Consider the following 10,451-nt stretch of genomic DNA (forward strand, 5'->3'; position numbering starts at 1 on the left):
AAGAACACATGCAACATATATCAATTAAGTGTACTGTCTTAAATGGGCATGTATCGTGGTGCCCAAAACACTTCTAATAGTGGCGTGAAAAATCACTGATTACAGATCACCATCACAAATACAATCATAATGAAAATATTCAAAATATTGCAAGAATTACCAAAATGTAACAGAGACATGAAGTGAGCAAGTGTTGGAAAAATGGCACTGTTACACCTGCTCAGTGCAGGGTTGCCACAAACTTTCAGTTTATTAAAAAAAAAAAAATACAGTATCTGCAAGGCACAATAAAGCAAAGTACAACTGGACATGGTATGCCAGTACATTTTAGGGCTATCTTGCCAGTTTCTGCCCAAAGCTTACTGGGATTTCTGTTGGGGTTTCTTTTTAATATTTTTTCTCCAAGTTTCTTGACTCTGTGGTTTGTTGTCCTTCAATACTTTGGAAAAGTTCTCTGCCACTACCTCTTCAAATACTTCTTCTTGTAAGTTCTTTCTGTCTTCTTTTGTAACTCAATTTGATATTATCCTAAAGCTTTAGAGTATTGTTTATGCTCTCTCTGTACCTCAGTTTGGAAAGCAGCTATTGACCTACCTTTAAGTTCAGTGATTCTTTTCTATATCTAGTCTATCGATAAACCTATCAAAGAAATTCTTCTGTATCTCTGGTGTAATAATGTCCTCCCCACCCCAGTATTTCTACCTGATTTTTTAAATAGTTTTCATCTCTATGTTTAAACTCCCCATCTATTTAAACATGCTTTTCCCACTAGATCCTTTAATGAATTAATCAGTTATTTTAAGGTGATCATTCCAACATCTGGGTCATCTCTTGGTCTGGTCCTATGGATTGCCTTATCTCTTGACAATTTTTTATAGCTTTTAAAAATGCATCTTGTAATTTTTTGTTGAATGTTGGACATGGTGTGAAGAAAGCCACACAGACTGAGACAAATAGTTCTTCTGCCTGAGATGGACATGACTTTTTCTGTGAGACCATTAGTATATGTGTGTGGGGGGGCGGTGGGGGGGCAGCTGTTGAGTTAATCTAATTTCTGTTTGAACTGGGTTTGAGTATTCTTGCTATAGTTGTCTTCACGATATCACATCTTGCAAATTCCTCTAGTGGTGGAGCACTGCTACTTATGCAACTGCCCCTTTCTTCTGCCCTCTGCCAAAAGGAAATAGTTTGCATATTCCATTTCTCCTCAAATGGGCTTTTCACTCTTTGATATTTAGTTCATGTTGTCACCTGTGACATCAGTTCACCGATGGGTCAGTCAATTATCAGCCTGATAATCTTATAGTTTATCTGGCTTTTCTTAAACCATTTTTTATGAGGGGAAGCAGTGTTCCTTTGTCATTTTCTGCATCCCAAGAGAAAGCATATTTTTCTTGCCTTTTCATATCTATCATAGGATTTTCTCCTTTTGCCTAAGGATGCAGTAAATTTTATTAATGCATTGTGTGTGTGTTAGTTGCTCAGCCATATCTGATTTTGCATGCGACCCCATGGACTATAGCCCACCAGGCTCCTCTGTCCATGGAGTTCTTCAGGCAAGAATACTGGAGTGGGTAGCCACTTCCTTCTCTAGGGGATCTTCCTGACTCAGGGATTGAACCGAGGTCTCCTGCACTGCAGGCAGATTCCTTACCATCTGAGCCACCAGGAAAATCCATATTAATGTATTATTTGCTATTAAATCATATTTACTTATTTGAGTAATGCCCATTGGCACATATTATTCCTTTACTGTAGTATACTGGATTTCATTTTATAGTGCTATTAAGTAATTTAGGTTTGTTACTTTATTTATTGTGTTTTTGTATAATAATTATCTACATTGATAGAATAAACTGTGATCTTTTGTATCTTTTTCTTTTTCTCTCAAAGTTTATGTGGCATGTAAATCCTCCATTCCATGAATTGGTAAAGCTTTCAGGCCATTGCACCATTTTTGGAAGTTGTTCTACATCAATCTTCTCCATTTGTTCCTTAATTACTGGTCTTTTAAGGCTTTATATTGCTTTAATTCCTGGTGACAGTATGCATTTCCCAAGAAAATAATTTGTCTTATTGACAAATAAGACAAGAAAATTGGAAAATTGGAAAAATTGGAAAATTATTTTTCCCAAGGAAATAATTGTCTTAAATTGTAGACTTGACTGAGTTTGTAACCCTCAGCTCAGCATGAGAAGGAAAGAGAGCTGAGACAGAGGCTCTAGGAGCATCAGTATTTAAGAGCAGAGGAGGAAGAAGTATTAGAAAGGACTGTGAAAAGGAACATCCTGAGAAATATGGAAAATCAGGAGGTCTGGAACCAAAGGAGGAAGAATTTCTCAATACTGACAGTAATCAAGCTGGGCTCGTATTTCTTTGCCATGTTAGAGAGCAGAAGAAACTAGAAGTAACCTATCCAGAATTTTAAAGGAAAGTTGAGATTCAAGAATTCCATATGAAAGGTAAGATGCCATTGTGTATGAAGGCAGTCGAAATAAATTCTCAGTTACACACGTTTTCAGGAAAAATACCACATCTATGTTTTCTGGAAAATTACTTATTTAAAAATATAAACCAGCTAACAAGGAGATAAAACAAGAGTTCACAAATGGGGAAGTCATGATATAAAGGAAACCATAGTGATTGTTGAAGTAATGTGGACACAGAACAGTCTAAATTATTGTCATTATTGTTTTGAAGCGAACTCCTTTCTTAGTTGATTTTGAAAAGATAACAATGTAAAAACAATAATGACTTGACAATGATAAAACTGAGGCAAAATTACCAAATCCTTTTGACAAATATTGAGAAGAGGAATTTAGGGGAAATCTGAAGTAAATGTGTACCAGTTCTTGATCTTTCGTAGGGATATCTTAATAGATATTATTTTTAAAGATACAATTCATTGGGGTATAATTTATTATGATAAAACACACATTTTAAGTATATGGACCAATGAGTTTTGTCAAATGTATAAAGCCATATGACCACCACCACAGACAAGATACAGGGCGTTTCACTTGCCCTAGGAAACTTCCTTGTGGCCTTTCCCAGTTAATCACTACCTTCTACCCCTCCCTGACCTCAGGAAACCATTACTTTGTTCTCTCTCTAGTTTTCCTGGAGTTTAATATAAATGGAAGCATGTAGTATACACTCTTTTGCACCTGGCTTCTTTTCTTCACTATAAGTAAGATTTGACATTAAATATTATAAGTTCTCCAACTGTGTTCTTTTTTTTTTTTTAAGCAAAATCATTTTATCTATCCTAGTTCCTTTATTTATTTATGTAACTTTTAGAATCAACTTGTCAATTCTATTTTTAAAACCTACTAGAATTTTGGTTGAATTTCCTGTTGAATCTATAAATTGATTTAGGCAGAAAATGCATCTTAATATCTTGAGTCTTCCAATACATGAATATGACCTCTTTTTTATCCACTTATTTAATTTTCTTTAATTTTTCTCAGCAGTGCTCTATATGTTTTAATTTTGTGTCTAAATATTTCATATTTTAATGGTGATAGAAATGATATTTTTAAAAGTTTAATTCCTAGTAATCCACTCCTAATATATGAAAATACAATGTATATTTGTTTATTGACATTTTATTCTGAAACATTTCTAATTTGCTTATTCATTTCAGTAGGATTTTTGTAGATTGACTCCTTATTTTATGAACCTAACTGTGTCATCCATAAATAGAGCTTAACTGTATTTACCAAAACTATATCCCTTTTGTTTCTTTTTATTTCCTTATTGTATTTGCTAGGAGAAGAGGGCAACAGAGGATGAGATGGTTGGATGGCATCACTGATTCAATGGACGTGAATTTGGGCAAACTCTGGGAGATGGTGAGACAGGGAAGCCCAGCATGCTGCAGTCCATGGGGTCGTGAAGAGTCGGATATGACTTGGTGACTGAACAACAACAAACTTACTCGGATTTCTAACCAAGTGCTAAATATAAGAGGTGAAAGGGAATATCATTGCATTGTTTCCCATGTTAGGGGGTAAGAATCATCATTATATAAGCATTTTATAAGGTATAGGTTTTTTCGGATTCATGTTCACAGCAAAATTAAGAGAAGCTTGAAGAAATGTCTTATACTGACTACCTCTCTCACATGCAAGTTACTCCCTCACCATCTCCTACCAGAACGCTACGTTTGTTACAACTAATGAACTTACATTGACACATAATGACCTCAAATCCATAGTTTACAGTAGGATTCACTCTTGGCTTTTTATAGCTACAGGCTTGAACAGAAGTATAAAAACACATATTCATCATTGTACTATCATTCAGAATATTGTCAATGCCCTAACATTCCTCTGTGCTATACCTCTTCATCTCCCATAGCAATCATTGCTAGCAATCGATAGCAATCACTGATTCTTTTTAACTGTCTCCATAGTTTTGCTTTTTCTATGATATTATATAGTTGGAATCATACACTCTGTTGCCTTTTCAGATTAGCTTCTTTCATTTAGTAGTATGCATTTAAGGTTTCTCCAGGTCTTTTCTTGGCTTGATAGCTTATTTATTTAGTTCTGTATATTATTCAATTGCCTAGATGTTCCACAGTGTTTATCCATTCACTTACTGAAAGACATATTGGTTACCTCAAACTTTTGGCAATTACTAATAATACTTCTATAAACATTTATGTGTAGGTTTTTGTGTGGCCACAAGGTTTCAACTAACTGGGGTAAAGGCCACAGAATCCAATTAGTGGGCTCTATAGAACTGGACATGGAACAACAGACTGGTTCCAAACAGAAGGAGTACGTCAAGGCTGTATATTGTCATCCTGATTATTTAACTTAAATGCAAAGTACAATATGAGAAACACTGGGCTGGAAGAAGCACAAGCTGGAATCAAGATTGCTGGGAGAAATACCAATAACCTCAGATATGCAGATGACACCACCCTTATGGTAGAAAGTGAAGAGGAACTAAAAAGTCTCCTGATGAAAGTGAAAAAGGAGAGTGAAAAAGTTGGCTTAAAGCTCAACATTCAGAAAACAAAGATCATGGCATCTGGTCCCATCACTTCATGGGAAATAGAAGGGGAAACAGTGGAAACAGTGTCAGACTTTGTTTTTGGGGGCTCCAAAATCACTGCAGATGGTGACTGCAGCCATGAAATTAAAAGATTCTTACTCCTTGGAAGGAAAGTTATGACCAACCTAGATAGCATATTCAAAAGCAGAGACATTACTTTGCCAACAAAGGTCCGTCTAGTCAAGGCTATGGTTTTCCCAGTGGTCACATATGGATGTGAGAGTTGGACTGTGAAGAAAGCTGAGCGCCGAAGAATTGTTGCTTTTGAACTGTGGTGTTGGAGAAGACTCTTGAGAGTCCCTTGGACTGCAAGGAGATCCAACCAGTCCATTCTAAAGGAGATCAGCCCTGGGTGTTCTTTGTAAGGAATGATGCTAAAGCTGAAACTCCAGTACTTTGGCCACCTCATGCGAAAAGTTGACTCATTGGAAAAGACTCTGATGCTGGGAGGGATTGGGGGCAGGAGGAGAAGGGGACAACAGAGGATGAGATGGCTGGATGGCATCACTGACTCGATGGACATGAGTCTGAGTGAACTCCAGGAGTTGGTGATGCACAGGGAGGCCTGGCATGCTGCGATTCATGGGGTCGCAAAAAGTCGAACACAACTGAGCGACTGAACTGAACTGAACTGAAGTCAAATTCAGACTTAAATTGAAGAAAGTAGGGAAAACCACTAGACCATTCAGGTATGACCTAAATCAAATCCCTTATGATTATACAGTGGAAGTGAGAAATAGATTTAAGGGACTAGATCTGATAGATAGAGTGCCTGATGAACTATGGACTGAGGTTTGTGACACTGTACAGGAGACAGGGATGAAGACCATCCCCATGGAAAAGAAATGCAAAAAAGCAAAACGGCTGTCTGGGGAAGCCTTACAAATAGCTGTGAAAAGAAGAGAAGCGAAAAGCAAAGGAGAAAAGGAAAGATAAAAGCATCTGAATGCAGAGTTCCAAAGAATAGCAAGGAGAGATAAGAAAGCCTTCCTCAGTGATCAATGCAAAGAAATAGAGGAAAACAACAGAATGGGAAAGACTAGAGATCTCTTCAAGAAAATTAGAGATACCAAGGGAACATTTCATGCAAAGATGAGCTCGATAAAGGACAAAAATGGTATGGACCTAACAGAAGCAGAAGATATTAAGAAGAGATGGCAAGAATACACAGAAGAACTGTACAAAAAAGATCTTCACGACCCAGATAATCACGATGATGTGATCACTGACCTAGAGCCGGACATCCTGGAATGTGAAGTCAAGTGGGCCTTAGAAAGCATCACTACAAACAAAGCTAGTGGAGGTGATGGAATTCCAGTGGAGCTCTTTCAAATCCTGAAAGATGATGGTGTGAAAGTGCTGCATTCAACATGCCAGCTAATTGGGAAAACTCAGCAGTGGCCACAGGATGGGAAAAGGTCAGTTTTCATTCCAATCCCAAAGAAAGGCAATGCCAAAGAATGCTCAAACTACCGCACAATTGCACTCATCTCACATGCTAGTAAAGTAATGCTCAAAATTTTTCAAGCCAGGCTTCAGCAATACATGAACCGTGAACTTCAGATGTTCAAGCAGGTTTTAGAAAAGGCAGAGGAACCAGAGATCAAATGGCCAACATCCGCTGGATCATCGAAAAAGCAGAGAGTTCCAGAAAAACATCTATTTCTGCTTTATTGACTATGCCAAAGCCTTTGACTGTGTGGATGACAATAAACTGTGGAAAATTCTGAAAAAGATGGGAATACCAGACCACCTGACCTGCCTCTTGAGAAATCTGTATGCCGGTCAGGAAGAAACAGTTAGAACTGGACATGGAACAACAGACTGGTTCCAAATAGGAAAAGGAGTACGTCAAGGCTGTATATTGTCACCCTGTTTATTTAACTTATATGCAGAGTACATCATGAGAAACGCTGGGCTGGATGAAGCACAAGCTGGAATCAAGATTGCCGGGAGAAATACCAATAACCTCAGATATGCAGATGACACCACCCTTATGGTAGAAAGTGAAGAGGAACTAAAGAGCCTCTTGATGAAAGTGAAAGTGGAGAGAGAAAAAGTTGACTTAAAGCTCAACATTCAGAAAACGAAGATCATGGCATCTGGTCCCATCACTTCATGGGAAATAGATGGGGAAACAGTGGAAAGTGTCCGACTTTATTTTTGGGGGCTCCAAAATCACTGCAGATGGTGACTGCAGCCATGAAATTAAAAGATTCTTACTCCTTGGAAGGAAAGTTATGACCAACCTAGGTAGCATATTCAAAAGCAGAAACATTACTTTGCCAACAAAGGTCCATCTAGTCAAGGCTATGGTTTTTCCTGTGGTCATGTATGGATGTGAGAGTTGGACTATGAAGAAAGCTGAGTGCCAAAATTGATGCTTTTGAACTGTGGTGTTGGAGAAGACTCTTGGGAGTCCCTTCGACTGCAAGGAGATCCAACCAGTCCATTCTGAAGGAGACAGTCCTGGGATTTCTTTGGAAGGAATGATGCTAAAGCTGAAACTCTAGTACTTTGGCCACCTCATGCAAGGAGTTGACTCATTGGAAAAGACTCTGATGCTGGGAGGGATTGGGGGCAGGAGGAGAAGGGGACGACAGAGGATGAGATGGCTGGATGGCATCACTGACTCGATGGACGTGAGTCTAAGTAAACTCCAGGAGTTGGTGATGGACAGGGAGGCCTGGCGTGCTGCGATTCATGGGGTCGGAAAGAGTCAGACATGACTGAGCGACTGAACTGAACTGAACTGAACTGAATGACATGTGATATGGAGCATTTTGTCATATGCTTATTTTCTATCTGTGTATCTTCTTTGTTGAGATGTTAAGGTATTTGGCACATTTTAAAATCAGGTTGTTTCTTTTCTTATTGTTTTACAAATTCTTCATGTATTTTAGATAATAGTTCTTTATCAGATGCATCTTTTATAAGTAATTTTTCTCAGTCTGTGGCTTGTCTTTTTATTCTCTTGACAGTGATTTTTCACAAAGCAGACATTTTTAATTTTAACAAAGCCCAGTTTATCAATTATTTATTTTGTGAGTTCTGCCTTTGATGTTACGTATAAAGAGTAAGTGCCATACCCGATGTCATCTAGGTTTTCTCTCTTATTATTTTATAGTTTTGTTTTATGCTTATGTTTATGATCCATTTTGAGTTAATTTTTGTGAGGGATTTAAGGTCCGTGTCTAGATTAGTTTTTTCATGTGAATGTCCAGTTGCATGTACCAGTACCATTTGTTGAAAAGACTATCTTTAACTCATTGCATTGCCTTTTCTTCTGTGTCAAAGAGCAACTCACATTGTCAACAGGGTTCTATTCCTGGACTCTATTCTGTTTCATTCGTCTGTTCTTCTGCCAATACCATGTGTCTTGATTATTGTAGCTTTATAATAAGTCTTCTTGCAGTAGCATCTGTCTTCCAGTTTTGTTCTTCAATACTGTGTTGGGTGTTCTGGGTCTTTCATCTCTCCATATAAACTTTAGAATTAGCCTGTTCATATCCACAGAATAACTTGCTGTGATTTTTATTGGGATTGCATTGAATATATAGATCAAGCTGGAAAGAACTAACGTCTTGACAATATTGAGTTTTCCTATCCATGGACATTGAATATCTTTCTATTTAGTTTTAAAATTTTCTTCTTCAGAGTTTTGCAGTTTTCCTCATACAAATTTTATACATATTTGCTAGATTATATCCAAGCATTTAAGTTTTGGGGGTCCTAATATAAATGGCATTATGTTTTTAATTTCAAGGTTTGCTTGTTTATTGCTGGTGTAGAGGAAAGCAATAGACTTTTGTATTGATATATTAATCTTCTATCTTACAACCTTGCTATAATCATTTACAGATTCCAGGATTTTTCGTTGTTGATTCCTTCAGATTATCTACATAGACTATCATGTCATCCGTGAACATTTATAATTTTTCCTTCTCAATCTGTATGCTCTTCCCCACCCTTTCCTCATCTTTAGATAGTACTTTCAGTATGATGTTGAAAAGGAGAGGGGAGTGGGACTTGCCTTATTCTTGATCCTAATGGGAAAGCTTCTATTTTCTTACCATTAAGTGTGATGTTAACTGTATGGTTTTGGGGTAGATATTCTTTGTCAAATTGAGGGATTTCCCCTATATTCCTAGTTTACTGAGAGTTTTTATGATGAATGGGTACTGAATTTTGTCAAATGCTTACTCTGCATCTATTAACATGAGCATGTGATTTTTCTTTTTTAATCCATTGATGTGATGGATAATTGATACATAATTGTATGTATCAATATGTATTGATATATAATTGTATGTATCAATATGAATCACAATTATGTGATACATAATTGATTTTTGAATGCTGAACTTGCCTTGCATATCTAGATAAATTCCAGTTGATCATTGTTGAATTTTATTTGCTAAGATATTGTTGAGAATTTTTACACTATGCTCTTGAGATATACTGGCATGTAATTTTCTTTCTTTTTTGTAATGTTTTTGTCTGGGTTTTGGTGATATGGAATTCTATTATTTTTCTGTTGATCAATCATATGATGGCGTTAACTGAGTAATAGTTACATAATCACAATAGTAGATGCTTATCAATTTTCACAATCAATAGCCTGACAAAAAATAAAAGAGAATCACAATTGCAAGTCACACTGGGAAGATGATTAACCTAAAATATAAAATAATTACACACAATTTGGAGGGTCAAGCAGACTGATGTGGTAAGCAGACGTGCATGCATGAACATGCTTTCATCTGTCCAGCCAGTCTATGTCTTTTGGTTGGTGCATTTAATCTATTTACATTTAAGGTGATTATCGACAGGTATGACACTATTACCATTTTATTAATTGTTTTGGGCTTATTTTCTGTAGATCTTTTCCTTCTCTTATGTTTCCTGCCTAGAGAAGTTCCCTTAACATTTGTTGTAAAGCTGGTTTGGTGGTGCTGAATTCCCTTAACCTTTGCTTGTCTGAAAAGCTTTTGATTTCTCCATCAAATCTGAATGAGTCTTGCTGGCTAGAGTATTCTTGGTTATAGGTTCTTCTCTTTCATCACTTTAAATATATCATGCCATTCCCTTCTGGCTTGTAGAGTTTCTGTTGAGAAATCAGCTGATAACCTGATGGGATTCCCTTGTATGTTATTTGTCATTTCTCACTTGTTGCTTTTAATATTTTATCTTTGTCTTTCATTTTTGTTAGTTTTATTATTGTGAGTCTTTGGCTGTTCCTCCTTGGTTTATCCTGCCTGGGTCTCTCTGCACTTTCTGGGCTTGGTTGACTATATCCTTTCCCATGTTATGGATGTATTCAGCGATTATCTCTTCAGATATTTTCCCAGGTTCTTTATCTCTCTCTTCTCCTTCCAGGACCT

The sequence above is a fragment of the Bos indicus x Bos taurus genome, chromosome 11 (assembly GCF_003369695.1).
Source record: "Bos indicus x Bos taurus breed Angus x Brahman F1 hybrid chromosome 11, Bos_hybrid_MaternalHap_v2.0, whole genome shotgun sequence".
NCBI classification, from domain to species: Eukaryota; Metazoa; Chordata; class Mammalia; order Artiodactyla; family Bovidae; genus Bos; species Bos indicus x Bos taurus.